At 37.2% G+C, this 13,767-nt stretch overlaps 1 protein-coding gene across 4 annotated transcripts in view; it reads left to right on the plus strand.

The window, feature by feature from the left end:
* The window catches only part of DACH1 (dachshund family transcription factor 1), a gene marked incomplete at both ends in the record, with an annotated part of 361,904 nt that overhangs the window by 40,817 nt on the left and 307,320 nt on the right, over positions 1-13,767 (plus strand). The window lies entirely within an intron of this gene.

Raw genomic sequence — 13,767 nt, forward strand, 5'->3', positions numbered from 1 at the left:
AAAGCTTTTTTTCTTTCCAAATTTAGTTTTTGTATAGCGACTCGTGGTATTTTTTTCTCATAAAGTTTTCAAACTTTCATCAAATAAGAAGTCTACGATGATGAGGAATTTAAGCAGGTTTTAAAGATACGTTTTGTTTTTACAGCTTGCAAAAGTCAGTGCCTGTTTTAATCAGAATAAAAATTCTAGTTGTGTTCTGCTCAGGAAATGGGGCAAAATAAGCTAAATATGGCAGTAATGAGGCTAACTCTTTCTAATGATTGTAATTTCAATTAATGAGAAGCTATTTAGCTGCTTCTGAACTGAATATACCCAAAGAAATAATTATTTTTACACATAAGAGACTATATATATGTATGAACGTATGAATATAAGAATTAAAGCAATCCCACAGTTACATATCTTCTTATTTCAGTCAGAAAATTTCTTGTATTTCTTTAGAGGCTACAAGATGAGATAGCAAAATGGGGTATCCAGTCAACTGTCTTCTCTGGTGTCTTCCTCACCATTTTGAGACTGATTTTTAAGATGTTTGCTCAGTTGCTCTCACTAGTTCATTTAGACCATTGTCTCACAAAAATTCAAAATAGGTATGTGGCTTTGTTGCTTGTTATCAAATACTGTCTGAGGTAGGATTTGTCAGGCCAGATGTAGGTATGTGCTATTCAGACCACCGGTATTCGAGCTTGCTGCCTTTGAACCAAGTGGATAGAAATGGGCGCTTCTTGGACTATGATTCACCTGCCCCATTGGAAATGACCAGCGAAGGATGAGGTGGTGCACGGCCAGAATTGCCCGTTTCTCTCCATCCACTGGAAAACAGAGCAAGGAGACTGGTGTACATACAGATGTGTACAGATATTTCCTGCTTCTTGGGGACAACATTAACATGTCATGTTTCTCCAGTCAGATCAGGGCATTATTTTGGGCTGTTTTGTTCGTTCTGCAAAGAGAACAAGAACCATTTGGGGTCCTTTGTGAAGAAATAGTATCTGGAGCGGGCCCAGAGAAGTGCTGGAGCGGATCCAGAGAAGAGCAACAAGGCTGGTGAAGGGACTTGAACACAAGACCTGTGGGGAGAGGCTGAGGGAGCTGGGGTTGTTTAGTCTGGAGAAGAGGAGGCTCAGAGGTGACCTCATCACTCTCTATAACTACCTGAAGGGAAGTTATAGCCAGGTGGGGATTGGTCTCTTCTCCCAGGCAGTCAGCAATAGGACAAGGGGGCATGGGCTTAAACTCTGCCAGGGGAAATTTAGGCTGGATATTAGAAAGAAATTCCTTACAGAGAGAGAGGTCAGGCATTGGAACGGCCTGCCCAGGGAGGTGGTGGACTCGCCGTCCCTGGAGGTTTTTAAACTGAGACTGGACATGGCACTTAGTGCCATGATCTAGTAAATGGACTGGAGTTGGACCAAGGGTTGGACTTGATGACCTCTGAGGTCTTTTCCAACCCAGTCGATTCTGTGATTCTGTGATTCTGTGATTCTGTGATTCTGCTTTCTTCTGCCAGGAAAATAAGGTTCAAAATAAGAAACCAATGTCATCTTCTTGCAGAAAGTTGTCACGCCAGCGAACCATTAGCCATTTAATCTCCAGGAAGAGTTTTTCTGGAGGAGCTTCCCCTCTCCCACCTCCAAAGTACGTTGTCTAAAATGACAGGCTAATTTCAGATTCAGCTGTGATTGAGCACATGCCAATTTTTACATGCTTTACATAACTAAAATAGAGCTGTCTTTAGAAATCTGTATATTAGGGAAATGAGCTCTAATCAGTGAAAGCTTTTTTCATAAGTGGATATATTCATATAATTTTTACTTTTTTTCAAACATGTAGCACTTAAAATTATATTAGGAAACTTACAGAATTATTGCTACATGGCTCAGGGCAACATATAGGAAATAATGGAAATGATAATTCTGTTATTTTCCCTAATAGATAACCACTGGTATTATATCAGTTGCATAATCATCCTCACTCTAAAACATCTGCCTTTCGTCTCAGTATTATTTTTGAAAGATGAAAGAAAATAAGCTTCTCTAAGGTTTACGGGTATATGATGCTGGTGTTAAGTTTGATGGTTTTCCTTTTTTATTTGCTTGGAGTAGAAGGACTGAAAATGATTAGCCCAGGTTAATTTAAGTGCAAATAATAAGCAGGAAGTTAAACTTTGAGGTTCTTATTAAGGAATCCTCGTCTATTACTTACATATTCTGCAACCAAAATATGTTTTTCATACTACAAATCTGAGAACCAAAACTGATAAAACATGCAGAAATTGGAAAATCAAATTTGTCCCAAATCTTAGTCCTAGAATAGAATCACACCACTGCCACTACCCGAAATATAGTTTTTAGGGGAAAACTGAGGAAAGCTGTGGACCTACTGCTTCTTGGCTTTTTCAAAACCTAATTTTGAAAGAAACTTTTAAAAAATATTAACTGGCAACAAATGGAACTGTCTTTGTACTGTGGTGCTTGAAAGTGTGGTAAGAATGAGGGTGAAATCTTTGACCTTGTATTTCTGCTACTGTGTAGGAAAAAGCTAAACTGAATTAGCAGATCCTTTGGATTTGATAGCTGGGTTAAATGCTATTCAGAAATGTATCACTGCAGACCCATTAAGTCTTGAGCATTGCATGGGGAATTCACACAACAGACTTTCACTTTATGTTTCTCTGTGATTGTCTCTGCAGCTTTTTGGTTTCTGTGCTGCTCTTTGTAGATGGTGGGTGATGCTTTAAAAGAATTTCTAATAAAAGGCATGTGTATCCAATGGTCATTTGACCACATGCAATGTTGTGCTATGTAATGAAAAGCAGATAAATACACAATTTTTTACCATTAATTAGAATATGACACAAACAAGCTGTATCTGGCATGAAAATAATGAAGTGTAAGCATACATAGAAGGGGACAGATCACATCTCTTACATGGCTTTGATACCATATGAGTCATGAGGGCATTGTTCTCACTCTTGGAACCTAAAGGAATCCTGGAAAACAAAATAATAGTATACCGAATGCTAATATACTTCTTGGCACAGCATATCCAGCTGGGTGGTCAGGCTCTCATTTACAGCCCTGACTGGCCTTTGTTGTACCCACTCTCACTTAGGAAGCATCTGGGCTTAATATTTTTCCTGTTGTGTTTGACTGCTCATAGGAACTGTTAGGTAGATGGTGATCAATGTGAATAATTGTGATACACCAAACCTTAAAGTGGTCAAATTTGCCTTATAGATCAAGAGGTGGATGCAAAAATTGCGTAGGTTTGGTAAGACACTCATGTAGACAAGCAACAGGTATTTCTTTCGTGACCACATAGATGTCTGCATAGAATAGTTCTTTGGTAGATCGCACTGGAAGCCCCACGGAAAGGATTAATCTGCAGCTGAGATGTGTAAAAAAGGAAGAAACATTTCCAGAGCACTGCTTATCTGCTCCTTACATGAGTGTCTAAAATAGATCAGATGAATTAGGCCTTAAAAGTTCCTGTTCCTCTCAGTTTGATGGTATGGAATGATTTGCTCAGATGGAGATGCTTAGGCTTTAGACCTCTATGTTAGGTCAGGTGAATCTCATCCATACAATTTGTGATGCAAGTGTGCATCAAAGAATGGTGTAAAAGATTTGGCTTATTAGAATTACATAGTTGGGACAGAAATTGCACAGAGCTGTGACTTTGCAGAAAAGCAAGTTGTCAGCTCACATAGAAAAAGAGAATAAAACAACTGACTGGCAGCTGAGACATGTAAACCCAACTTGGGTGCTTCATGCAATTTAAAACCTTCTGCCAAAGATATCAAGGATATCAACTCCATAGAGCTGATCTCTGCTGATGCACTCTGGTAATCATAGCAGGTGACATTCAACAGGGTTAACAACCAGTGCAATAAAGACTAGATGGTAAAAACTGAATTGGTGAGTGGTGTTAAAGGGTGTTAATGCAATCTAAATAAGAATGTATTTAAGAAGCTGAGTTAGCTGTCTGGGATGGGAAAAAAGCCATTTGAATTTATGCATTTATAGTATTTCTTCCAAGAATAATTTTGTTCCAAAGTAGGAAGGCAGATACTACTTTTGATGTTACGTTTTGCTTTAAAGGCTATTTTCCTTTGCTAAGAGTATTCTTTAGAATTTAGGATTACGATTTTTTTTTTCTATAAAACCCCATGAAATATATAGTCATCAACTATCATGCAATTCCTGTGTAATGTGGGGACCTCCATTTTGAGGAATAAACAGGAGAGTTAAAATTTTCGAAAACAGCTTCATAACAACACAGTAAGCCCCTGGATTTGCTCATATTAATAAGGATTTGCAAACCTGGCCCTGCTTTTTGTTTACACCTTTCCCATGAGCATGACAAAATATATAATAAGTACTGGCTAAATAAAAAGATTGTTAATGCTGTGTCCTACATTTGGTTATGTGATGAGGAAATTAATTTGGTTTAGGAAAGACAATGTGTAGCATTGATTCTAGACATCAGGTTGAACACAGAGATGCTTTTAAATGCAGTGTGTCTAGTGCTGCTTTCTTTTATAGGTACTGTTAACACTGTTTGAAAATGAATTATTTCACGCAGAGGGTGTCTATGAGTGAGTGAATACGGTACAGTACATCAAGTTAAAGAGTTATTTTAGATAAGGTGGTAATTCTGAATAATGATGTGAGGCCTTTCTGCAGTTTCGTTTCAGTTGAAATCCAGATTTACTGGAATGTTTCAAAGTCCAAAAAACCCAGTATCTGCCACTTAAACACTCTCGCTCTAAGGAATATGTGGACATTAGCATAAAGGTTGCACATGTTATACAAAGTGTAATTAAAGAAGCTTTAATCCCTCAAATGTCAACTAGCTTGCTAAGTGTCATAACAAAGTGTCAAGCATCTGGTATACAGTTAATTTGTAGTCATTAACTGCATATTGTTGATGTGACAGTTTGTTAGCAAAGCAAGCTTGACAGTTTGCATTTTGTTATTGATTGACACCTACAGACCTCCCCACCCGTTTAGTTTACATTCCTTATGAAGGTCCCTCAGGTTGCACTTTTACTTCTAACTAATTAGTTTAGTTAGTTGGTCCAATAGGTTAAAAAGAAGCGAATATATGTAGGGAGCCCAAGACCCTTGATTCCATAGCAAGAGAGTTTCTTGATCGCATATGTCTTAGTCTCTCTCCATTAAGTTAAAAATCAGTTTTACAAATGTGTTTTTATGTTGATATTGTTGGTAATCTGTAGCTTGCATTAACATATGCCATCAAAAACACATATTTATGTTTACACAAAGCGCAGTTATGATATAGATTGAGATGTCTTACAATGTGAATTACCAAAGAGTCTAAAAGAGAATCTTTCTACTACGTTCCATTTTGTACTATGCAGCATAAGTGTATTTTGGTTTGTATAGCTTGTTAAATATTCAATAGCATTCTGCATTATTTTGAAAGCTGGAATTAATTAAAATAATTAAGCTGCTTTTTGATTTTGGTTCCAATTTCCTTTCCCCCCCCATATGATACGAAGGCAATCTATCAACAAACTGAGCATGCTAATGAGAAGCAATAAATATTATACAACTATTCTTATATCCAGAAGGTATTTGTGTATATTTTTTATAATAGGTGATGAAAGTGGGTTATAAAAGAAGTGATATAAAGAACACTGATTCAAAGCAGTTAGATGTTTTGACATTTTTCAGGCACTTCCACGAACTTATGAATGTTGTTTTCTAAATTACTTCAAATTGTGCTGGTTACACTTTCAAAGTTCATACTTATGATTAGAGGGATAAATACTAAGGATCTCGTTATTTATTGATTTGCTTGCTTTGTCAGTCTGCAGATGTCGAATCTGTCACCCACTCCGCAAGAAGTGGACTGGATTAATTTTCTTTCAGAGCCTGCCACCTTTGCTTAGATTGATGCTGATGCAATATCCAAAGCTGGATACATGGCTTTGCTCAGTTCCATAAGTTACGTATACTCCAGTCTACCATAGGAGTCCTCGTACTCGTGTCTTAATGTTTGTCCCTGGCACTTGCTTCTGGGAGTGCCAGCTAATGGTAGTTTTCATGTTGTGTGTCACATGCACGTGTGAGTAACAGCACTTGTTTTTCCATCAATACACTATTTTCATGTTATACAAAAGTTACACACAGATTTGTAATCCTAAAATTTTAGACTTTGCCTTCAGTCTTCTATCTTGCTTCTGGGATTTCCTTTATTTTTTTGACCTTTAGTCTCCATAGATGATATAGACTGTAGCTTCTCAGACTTTTTGTTTTATTTTGGCTTATTTTGACACACATTGAGATCACTTGATTTCATTATCTGAGGTGAAATTCCAGGAACGGTGCTTGAAAGGTGACAAGCACTTGATGAAGCAGCAAATATTTCATCGAGTACACAGAACTGACTTTATATTTTAATTATTATGGAAAGGCAGTGTAATGAATAACAGGTATGGAGCGCTTGGATACATGAGAAAGGGGGAGCAAAAAGGATACATTTATTGGTGCTTACGCCTCTGTTTGTGCTGCTGTGGAAAGGTTCTTCATCTGCTGCTGTTGGTGGTGTTGCATGATGCTGAAAGACAAGTTGAGTTGAGAACACTGAACTTTTCTGCATGGAGGAATTTGGCGTGAGCAAAATGTGAGAACCTGGTGATGTTAAAGGTAAAACCAAAATTCCCATTGTCCTCTCCTGGGCCAGCATTTTGTGCTGATGCTGCTTCCAATGAGTTATTAAAACTGCATGAGGAACAGTGTATTAATACCCTGTCAATTTAAGGATATGTAAAAGCACAAATAGTGGAGAATAGTAGAGCGTTTTTCCTTATTGACTGACCAACAAATTCAGCAAAAGGGAACACTGGGAATAACACATTATTTAAATTGTCTTTCTGAAATAGTTTTACCAAAGAAAAATTAAAGTGTTTAGTTGAACTTGCTTCCTTTTTATTGATTCCTTCATGCTTGACATACTTAGAGGATTCCCATAATTTAAGATGAGGAAGATTGTGTGAGATATGGCTCATTGCCACATTCTAATTCAAATAACAACAGTGGTATTTTTAATTTGTTCTTTAAAAGTTTTACCTTTTTCTTTAAAATTTTGAGGTTTTAGAAAAAAATTGACAGTGTAAATTAGAACTTCCTAAGATGAGTTTAGATTGGGCCCCTGGTCTGTACTCAGCAAAGACTATTGGCCTTGGCAGAGCCTGTATTTTTTTACAGGTTTACTAGTAAGGAACAATTTCTTTAGTATGTTAAATGGAAAGATACTTTGTGGTCTAGTGGAATGAGTACTATGAGTACTGGAACAATCTAGTGCTTGAGCGCTCAAATATAAACAAATTTTTATTGTGTCTTAATTTAATAAAAATATCGAACACTTTGCTTGTATAGAAGAAATACACCGCTATTTTACTCATCTTCAAGTTACTAGAGTGTGGTGCAGGCTTTGTATAGAGTGGTCGAAAAGAGCAGTTTGGGTTTCTGCCCGCATTTGCGGGGCTGCTGTTCCACTTGCTGCTGGTTCAGCCTCTGTGAGATGCTACCACAAGGGTCAGCAAAATCGTGTCCTTACCAACTGCCTTGTATCAGAAACAGTGTGGCAGTCGTATCTTATAAGGTGATCCTCCTTCCGAAAGCTTGTCTAAATGAGAAGCTGCATTTCAGAATGCATTTTAGCTCGGTATTTAACAGAGCATGAATATAATGCTTACGGACAGTTTTGTAGCTGGTATAATTTAATATAACTTCATTGCGGTCTGCAGACCTATTACAGTTTGCACCAACTGCGAATCTGCACTGATTTTTTATTCAGGGATGCTGAGCACCTCTTTCTGCAGGTGATTACTTTGTCAGAAATGTTACCTTGTTTTTCATTACTTTATATTTGTAGTCATTTAGTTTGCAAACTTACCATTTCTGGTGGTTAGTTATTTCAAATACATTAAGTAATTTATTAGATTTTTACACTACGTTTGAAAGCGGGTGTTTGAAACTTCCTGTCCTAGTGAAAAGAAAAAGTAAGATAGAGTTCTTAAAAAAGAAACAGTTGGTTGAAACCAGGTGTTTTTGATTGGTTTTGTTTTGTTTTTTAAAGGAACAAATAATGCATTTATTTGCATTTATTTATGATTGATTGATACTGTTCAGAAAGCTTATTCCTACATGCTTTTAGGGTGGTACTTCTTAATCTCTTTTTGAAAACACTTTAGGCCATGTATGTTACATATATTTTTAGCCTGGTTTCTTAAAGGGATGAGACCTGCATATTTGCCTGTTTCTCCCTCAGAGCTCATCTCTCACAAGTTGTGTGTTCAAGTACTAATCTAGGTAAGGCATGGGGGTAGGATGTTCTTTCCAGTGGAAATATTTAGGACCAACTAAACAAAAGGACATAAGAAGATGTGAAAAGGGGAATGACTTGGGCTGCCCAACAGCTGCTTTTCTTTTGATTTCTCCTTATACAAATGCAATCCAGAAATTGTCCAAACTTCAGACCTTCAAACACTGTTGTTGTCAAACCGTTGAGTGGAAAAAAAAAATCTTTGCCTTCCTTTTTAATTATTTTCCACTTAAAAAAAGAGATGGAGGAACTCTTCTGACCTGCCTTTATGTTAAACCCTAAAATTGTGGCAGATTATACAAAAAAATCTTTGCAGACTTGCCCGAGACATATCCTGTTGGCCAATAAATGTAATGGATCCTCCTTGGAGTAAATCAGGTCCCTGCATGATAAATATGTAGTGTGAAAATCCCGCTAGCAGACATGAAAAATGAGACGTGCACTTTCCTAGATTACTGTACTTTCTAGGAGAGCTGTTTGTGTTACTTCTGATGGAGAGGAGACCTACCCAGAAAAGAAATGTCCTTTGGGGAACGCTTCCTTCAGTGGCTACCCCAACATTGAATTGAATAGTGACAGGTAATTAGGAAAGAAAATAATCAGTCACATTTGTGTCAGGTTCAGGTCCCTTGACATGAGCATCAACCAAACACTGGTAACCTTGCTGCCAGTATGCAGGATTTGGCATATATACTGATGTCCCTGCAGCTAATGACTTTGTTATTGGTTTGCTGTTTCTTGGTCCAAGATAAGTTGAGGCCAAGAGGCCCCATCAAGCAGAACTCAGAGGGCCAGACATTGGAAAATGTCCATTAGGAGAAGGAGGTGGGAATCCAGATTTATTGCTGCTGTATATAAAGAAGCTACATTTTAAATAAACTAAGTTGATTCAAAATAGCAGTGAGGACAAAGAATTGGCTTGAGTTTTGGCAGTTTTAACTAGGACTAGAAGGTAGGTTTTGACTTGGGCTCTTTTTCAGATCTTGAGTACTACTTAAACATGAGTTGTCTAATTCAAGTAGCTAACATAGCCTTTTTTTTTGTACAATAGACATACCCCAGAACTTCTGCCAAGAACGTTATGCTTTGCAAGTCAGCCCTGACACTAACCAAGATGCTGGTGCTTATTCCTGAACATTTACAGGCAATAAGATAGTCTTTGAAACCTCTTCTTCCCAGGGGTGCTTTTGAAACCTTTGAAACTGCTTTCTCCCAGGGACACTTTGGTGCAGTGTTTACTTGACACCAGAAAATTAGTATATGATTTTACCATTTATGTTCTCTTTCACCCTGTTCAAATCCTCTCTTCTGAGCCATCTCAGGCAGAGAGGATTCTCCTTCCTATGCCAAGAGGAAAAATGATGATCACCATTACGCAGCGCGAAGCCAGGGGAGGCACAATAGATAAACAGTGTGCGATGGCTCCGTTTGCCACCGTTATCTCAGGTGCACTTCCTGTTCCTGCAAATCAAGGGAAAGGACCTTCTCACACCGTAGTTAGCTGGAGCACCATTAGTAGAACCTGAGTTTGTGAATGTGGATTTTAGTTCTGAATTTCAAGGAATTATCCTTATAATTCATGAAAAAATTGCCTAGTCCATTCACCCAGCTATGCCCAATGAAAAATCCAAGATTTCCAGGTCCTGTTATAATACCATCACACACTTTTATTGGTTCAAAATTGTGAGGCATGATTCCAATCAGCAAGAAAAATGGACACTAAATTGTTGAAATCTTCTGTTGACTTTATAGGGAATCTGGAAATGGTTGAGAGTCCATTGGGAAGATCTGCCTTAAGCCCTAATCCTCTTCCCAAAGAAGATTAGTGCGAGGGCATGCCAGGGTGTGTATTCACTGTGCACCGTTTCTATCTTCTCTCCTTTGCACTTCCCGAGCAAATAAAGTGACTCCTGATTGACTGGATAGCATAGACAAAATCCATCCATCTCTGGATGGGGGATAAGGATAACCAAGTAAAACACAACGGCTGATGGAGCTGCCTAAAGTGTCTTCTGGGTTCTTTAGGGAGGGGTTATAAGATAGATTTTGCAGACAAAGGGCTAGAATTTCATCTGGCATACATTGATATGGGCCCATTCACTGAACCTTTTAAGGTAAACCGGCTGAGACTCTCACATAAAATTGTGAGCATAGTCCTTATGTGCAGAGTTCGTATTGTTTCTCCCCTGTACCTGTTGGTTTCATGAACTATGTGGAATACTATACAATAAGTGGGCTTTTCTTCAGGTTAGAAAAGAATAAATTATGAGCTTGCTTACCAAAAGATTTTCCACAAAATGCCTTGCTACAGGAAGGAAAAAAAAAAGCAAACAACAACAAAAAAAACCCAAACCCCACAACCAAAAACAAAAAGCAAACCAACAAAAAAAATCCCTCTCCAGTTTCTGGCTGCATTTGTTTTTCATCATATTTTTATTTGCATACTTACCTTTGAATTATCAACATTGTTTCAGCTTTGTTACTAATCAATTGTGCATTGTCACAAAGTCATTCACAAATCAAAGTTCCTAGGAAAGGATTTATATTTTGTTAAAACAAGGCTAATATTCCCCTTGTGTTTCCTTCTAACTAAATTTAGAAGGTACAGACTGTATTCATCAGGCTGCACTGCAGAACCCTTCTGGATGTGGTAGAAAAGCTGATTTGTATGCATGAACTCTCATTCTTGTGTTTGCGCTAGCTTTAAGTAGCAACACAGCTTTTAATTGTGAGGTTTTAAGTTCTGCAATTAAAATTTACCCTTTCTACTGAGAGGATTGAGTGATAGTTTTTTGATTTACTTTAGACAGTTTAGACAAATTATATTTAAAAGCACATAAAGATGCAAGACGCATTTCCTGACTATAAGAAGGTCATAATGTCATAGGCACATTTGCTGAAAGTTTTACTTTGAATAGCTAATGATTTTTTTTCTGCTGTATTGCAGAGAACAGGCTAAGATGCTACAAAGAATTTTCCCATCCATCTCCTCCAAGGAATCAGTTTTCTTGAAAGCCATGACTAAAAAGACCTTGAAGAGTTCAGTTAATAAATTTTCCATTGTGTAAAGTTATGTCGATAGTGTTCATTTTATTAGAAGTCTAAAAGCCAAATATGTACAAAATACTCAAAGTGCCTTAAGGGTATTTTCATATTTATAAAGTAGATAAATGACATTTAAGAGGTATGGTTATGTGATCAAGGAATCTTGAGGTAGATAAGGTAGAGTTCACACTGCAGGCTTTCGTGAATGTTGTGTTATGAGAACACGAAGGAATGAGTACAGTGCTAAGTGTTCGGTTTTAAATTTTGCTAACTGTATGTTAACTGCAGGGGTGCCAAAAGTAAAGTACTTCCTCAAATTGGTTGTAAAATTACATCAAATAAGTTCATGCACTGTTATCTGCTCATGATAACATAGTCTATTGGATATTGTTGATTTATATCTGCTTTATTGCATCCTTTAGAGACTTCTCGAACCTTGACTTCAGAAGTTCTGTTAAAAGTATTAGCCCAACCTTGTGACAGTTTTATCATTCATCAAAAAATTGTTTTGTTTGTAATTTGAATTTTAGATTCCTGTTTTCCTGTTTTGTTTTGTTTGAAGGAATACGAAACCGTTTGCTAGTTGGAAAAAGCTCCTGTTCTGATTTTCCTGTATTTCTGTCCTATTCACATCACTTTTTTTTCTAGAAGTCCTCACTGTGGACTGTTGTGCTGCTCAGTTCAGACATTCAGTCCCTGCCCCAAGGAGTCCTTGGTCTAAGTATAAGCAAAAGACAACAGATGAATGCTGCCATATGGAGTACATGCAAATGAGATAATATTGATCAACATGATAAGCATGCTGTGACTCTTAAACTATATATAAACGTTTTTTACAGTTTGCAGACAACTTCTTCACATTCCCATTTCAATCTACCGAGTATATATACTTCATGGTCACAGTTGCAGTAATAGTAATAAAAAGGTTAATAAAGAACCTCCAAGCTGTCAAGAATAATTTACATTAAAAAAATTCAGATGTTGCAGATATACTTTTAACAGTATGGTGTACTGTTGTGTATACTTAAAATACAATATTAAATCATTTTTGTCAGAACAGTGTATGATTTTAAGGCATCAGTTCTCTTATTCTTAAAAAACTGCTAGTACAATAGCAAAGGACTGAACACAGATGTGTTGGTGCATATGTTTGCAATATGCATGACCATGTTTCATGTTATAAAATTAAACCATATTCAGTTTTTTAAGTGATTACTACGAATCAATAAGGAAATAATGTATAAAATGAAGAGCAGAGGATTGAAGTATTCAAAGTGTGACCTGAAAAAATCAGGATTTAATTTTTAGAGGAAAAAAATTGCTTTGGTTTCATAAATTAGTGAAACCTTATGTTTTATAATAGCAGTATTTGCTAACATTGTATGCCTGATTCTAAATATATACAAATTTTATTCTGTTTGGATCCAAGAAGGTGACGTCTGTGGAAAAGAAGGTGAATGCGTATACAGTTCACTTCTCATTCATCTAGGTTACTCTTACCTTAATGTTTAAATGTATCCTACTGCAGCAACAACCAATGTTGCTTTCCATGTTTTATTCGAGATAGGAGCTTGCTATTTTTAGGAAGTTGGTAATAGTCCCAAATTTAGCGTACATGCTTGGAATGATGATCTGGCACATCATTTCTCTCATTAATATTTTTTTAAAGCCACAGACATGGCATAAAAGCCTGAAAATCCTACCAGGATGAGGCAGCTCTGGTCTTGCAGAGTTGGGTGTCTCTTCTCTGTTACAGGTATTCAGTGGCCCACAGGAAATGAATTGGTAATTTTGGCGTAATATTTAGTAGTCATCCTGACACCGAGGATGCCTCTCAGTTCCAGAATTCAAGTGAGGAGTGAATGGGCATGGGATTAAATTCCTTTGCATTTCCTGGTGAAAGTAGAAGTGGGATTTGAACCGTTTTGTGTGTGTGTGTGTGTGAAGGCTGATGTTGTCCTTGACTTGAGTCTTTGTTTCACAAAACGTCATTCTAAATGATGGGCCAACCTTTGGCGTAGTCTTAAACTAAACCCAACCTTCCAGCTTACTTTTATTACTGAAAAATAGCTTTTAATACAATATGCTTGGGTTTGCTTCCTTGTCTAGCTGCCAAAGCATGGGAGAAGGAAGAAGATGTTTGGGAGAGCAGGGTTGGAAGGGGAATACAAATAGATCGGGTCTCTCCCTGGGATTAGTTCAGTGGTGAACTGGTGTCTTCTTTCTTTCACTAAAAGCAAAGCTGCTTTATGAGTGTTACGCTAATGTAAGTGTTCATGTTTGCTTTGGAGACTAGAAGGAGATTCTGCTTGAGGCTATTGGAAGAAATAAAGGATCTTTAATATGAAAAATAGGAGAAAACAT

The sequence above is a fragment of the Nesoenas mayeri genome, assembly GCF_963082525.1.
Source record: "Nesoenas mayeri genome assembly, chromosome: 1".
NCBI classification, from domain to species: domain Eukaryota; kingdom Metazoa; phylum Chordata; class Aves; order Columbiformes; family Columbidae; genus Nesoenas; species Nesoenas mayeri.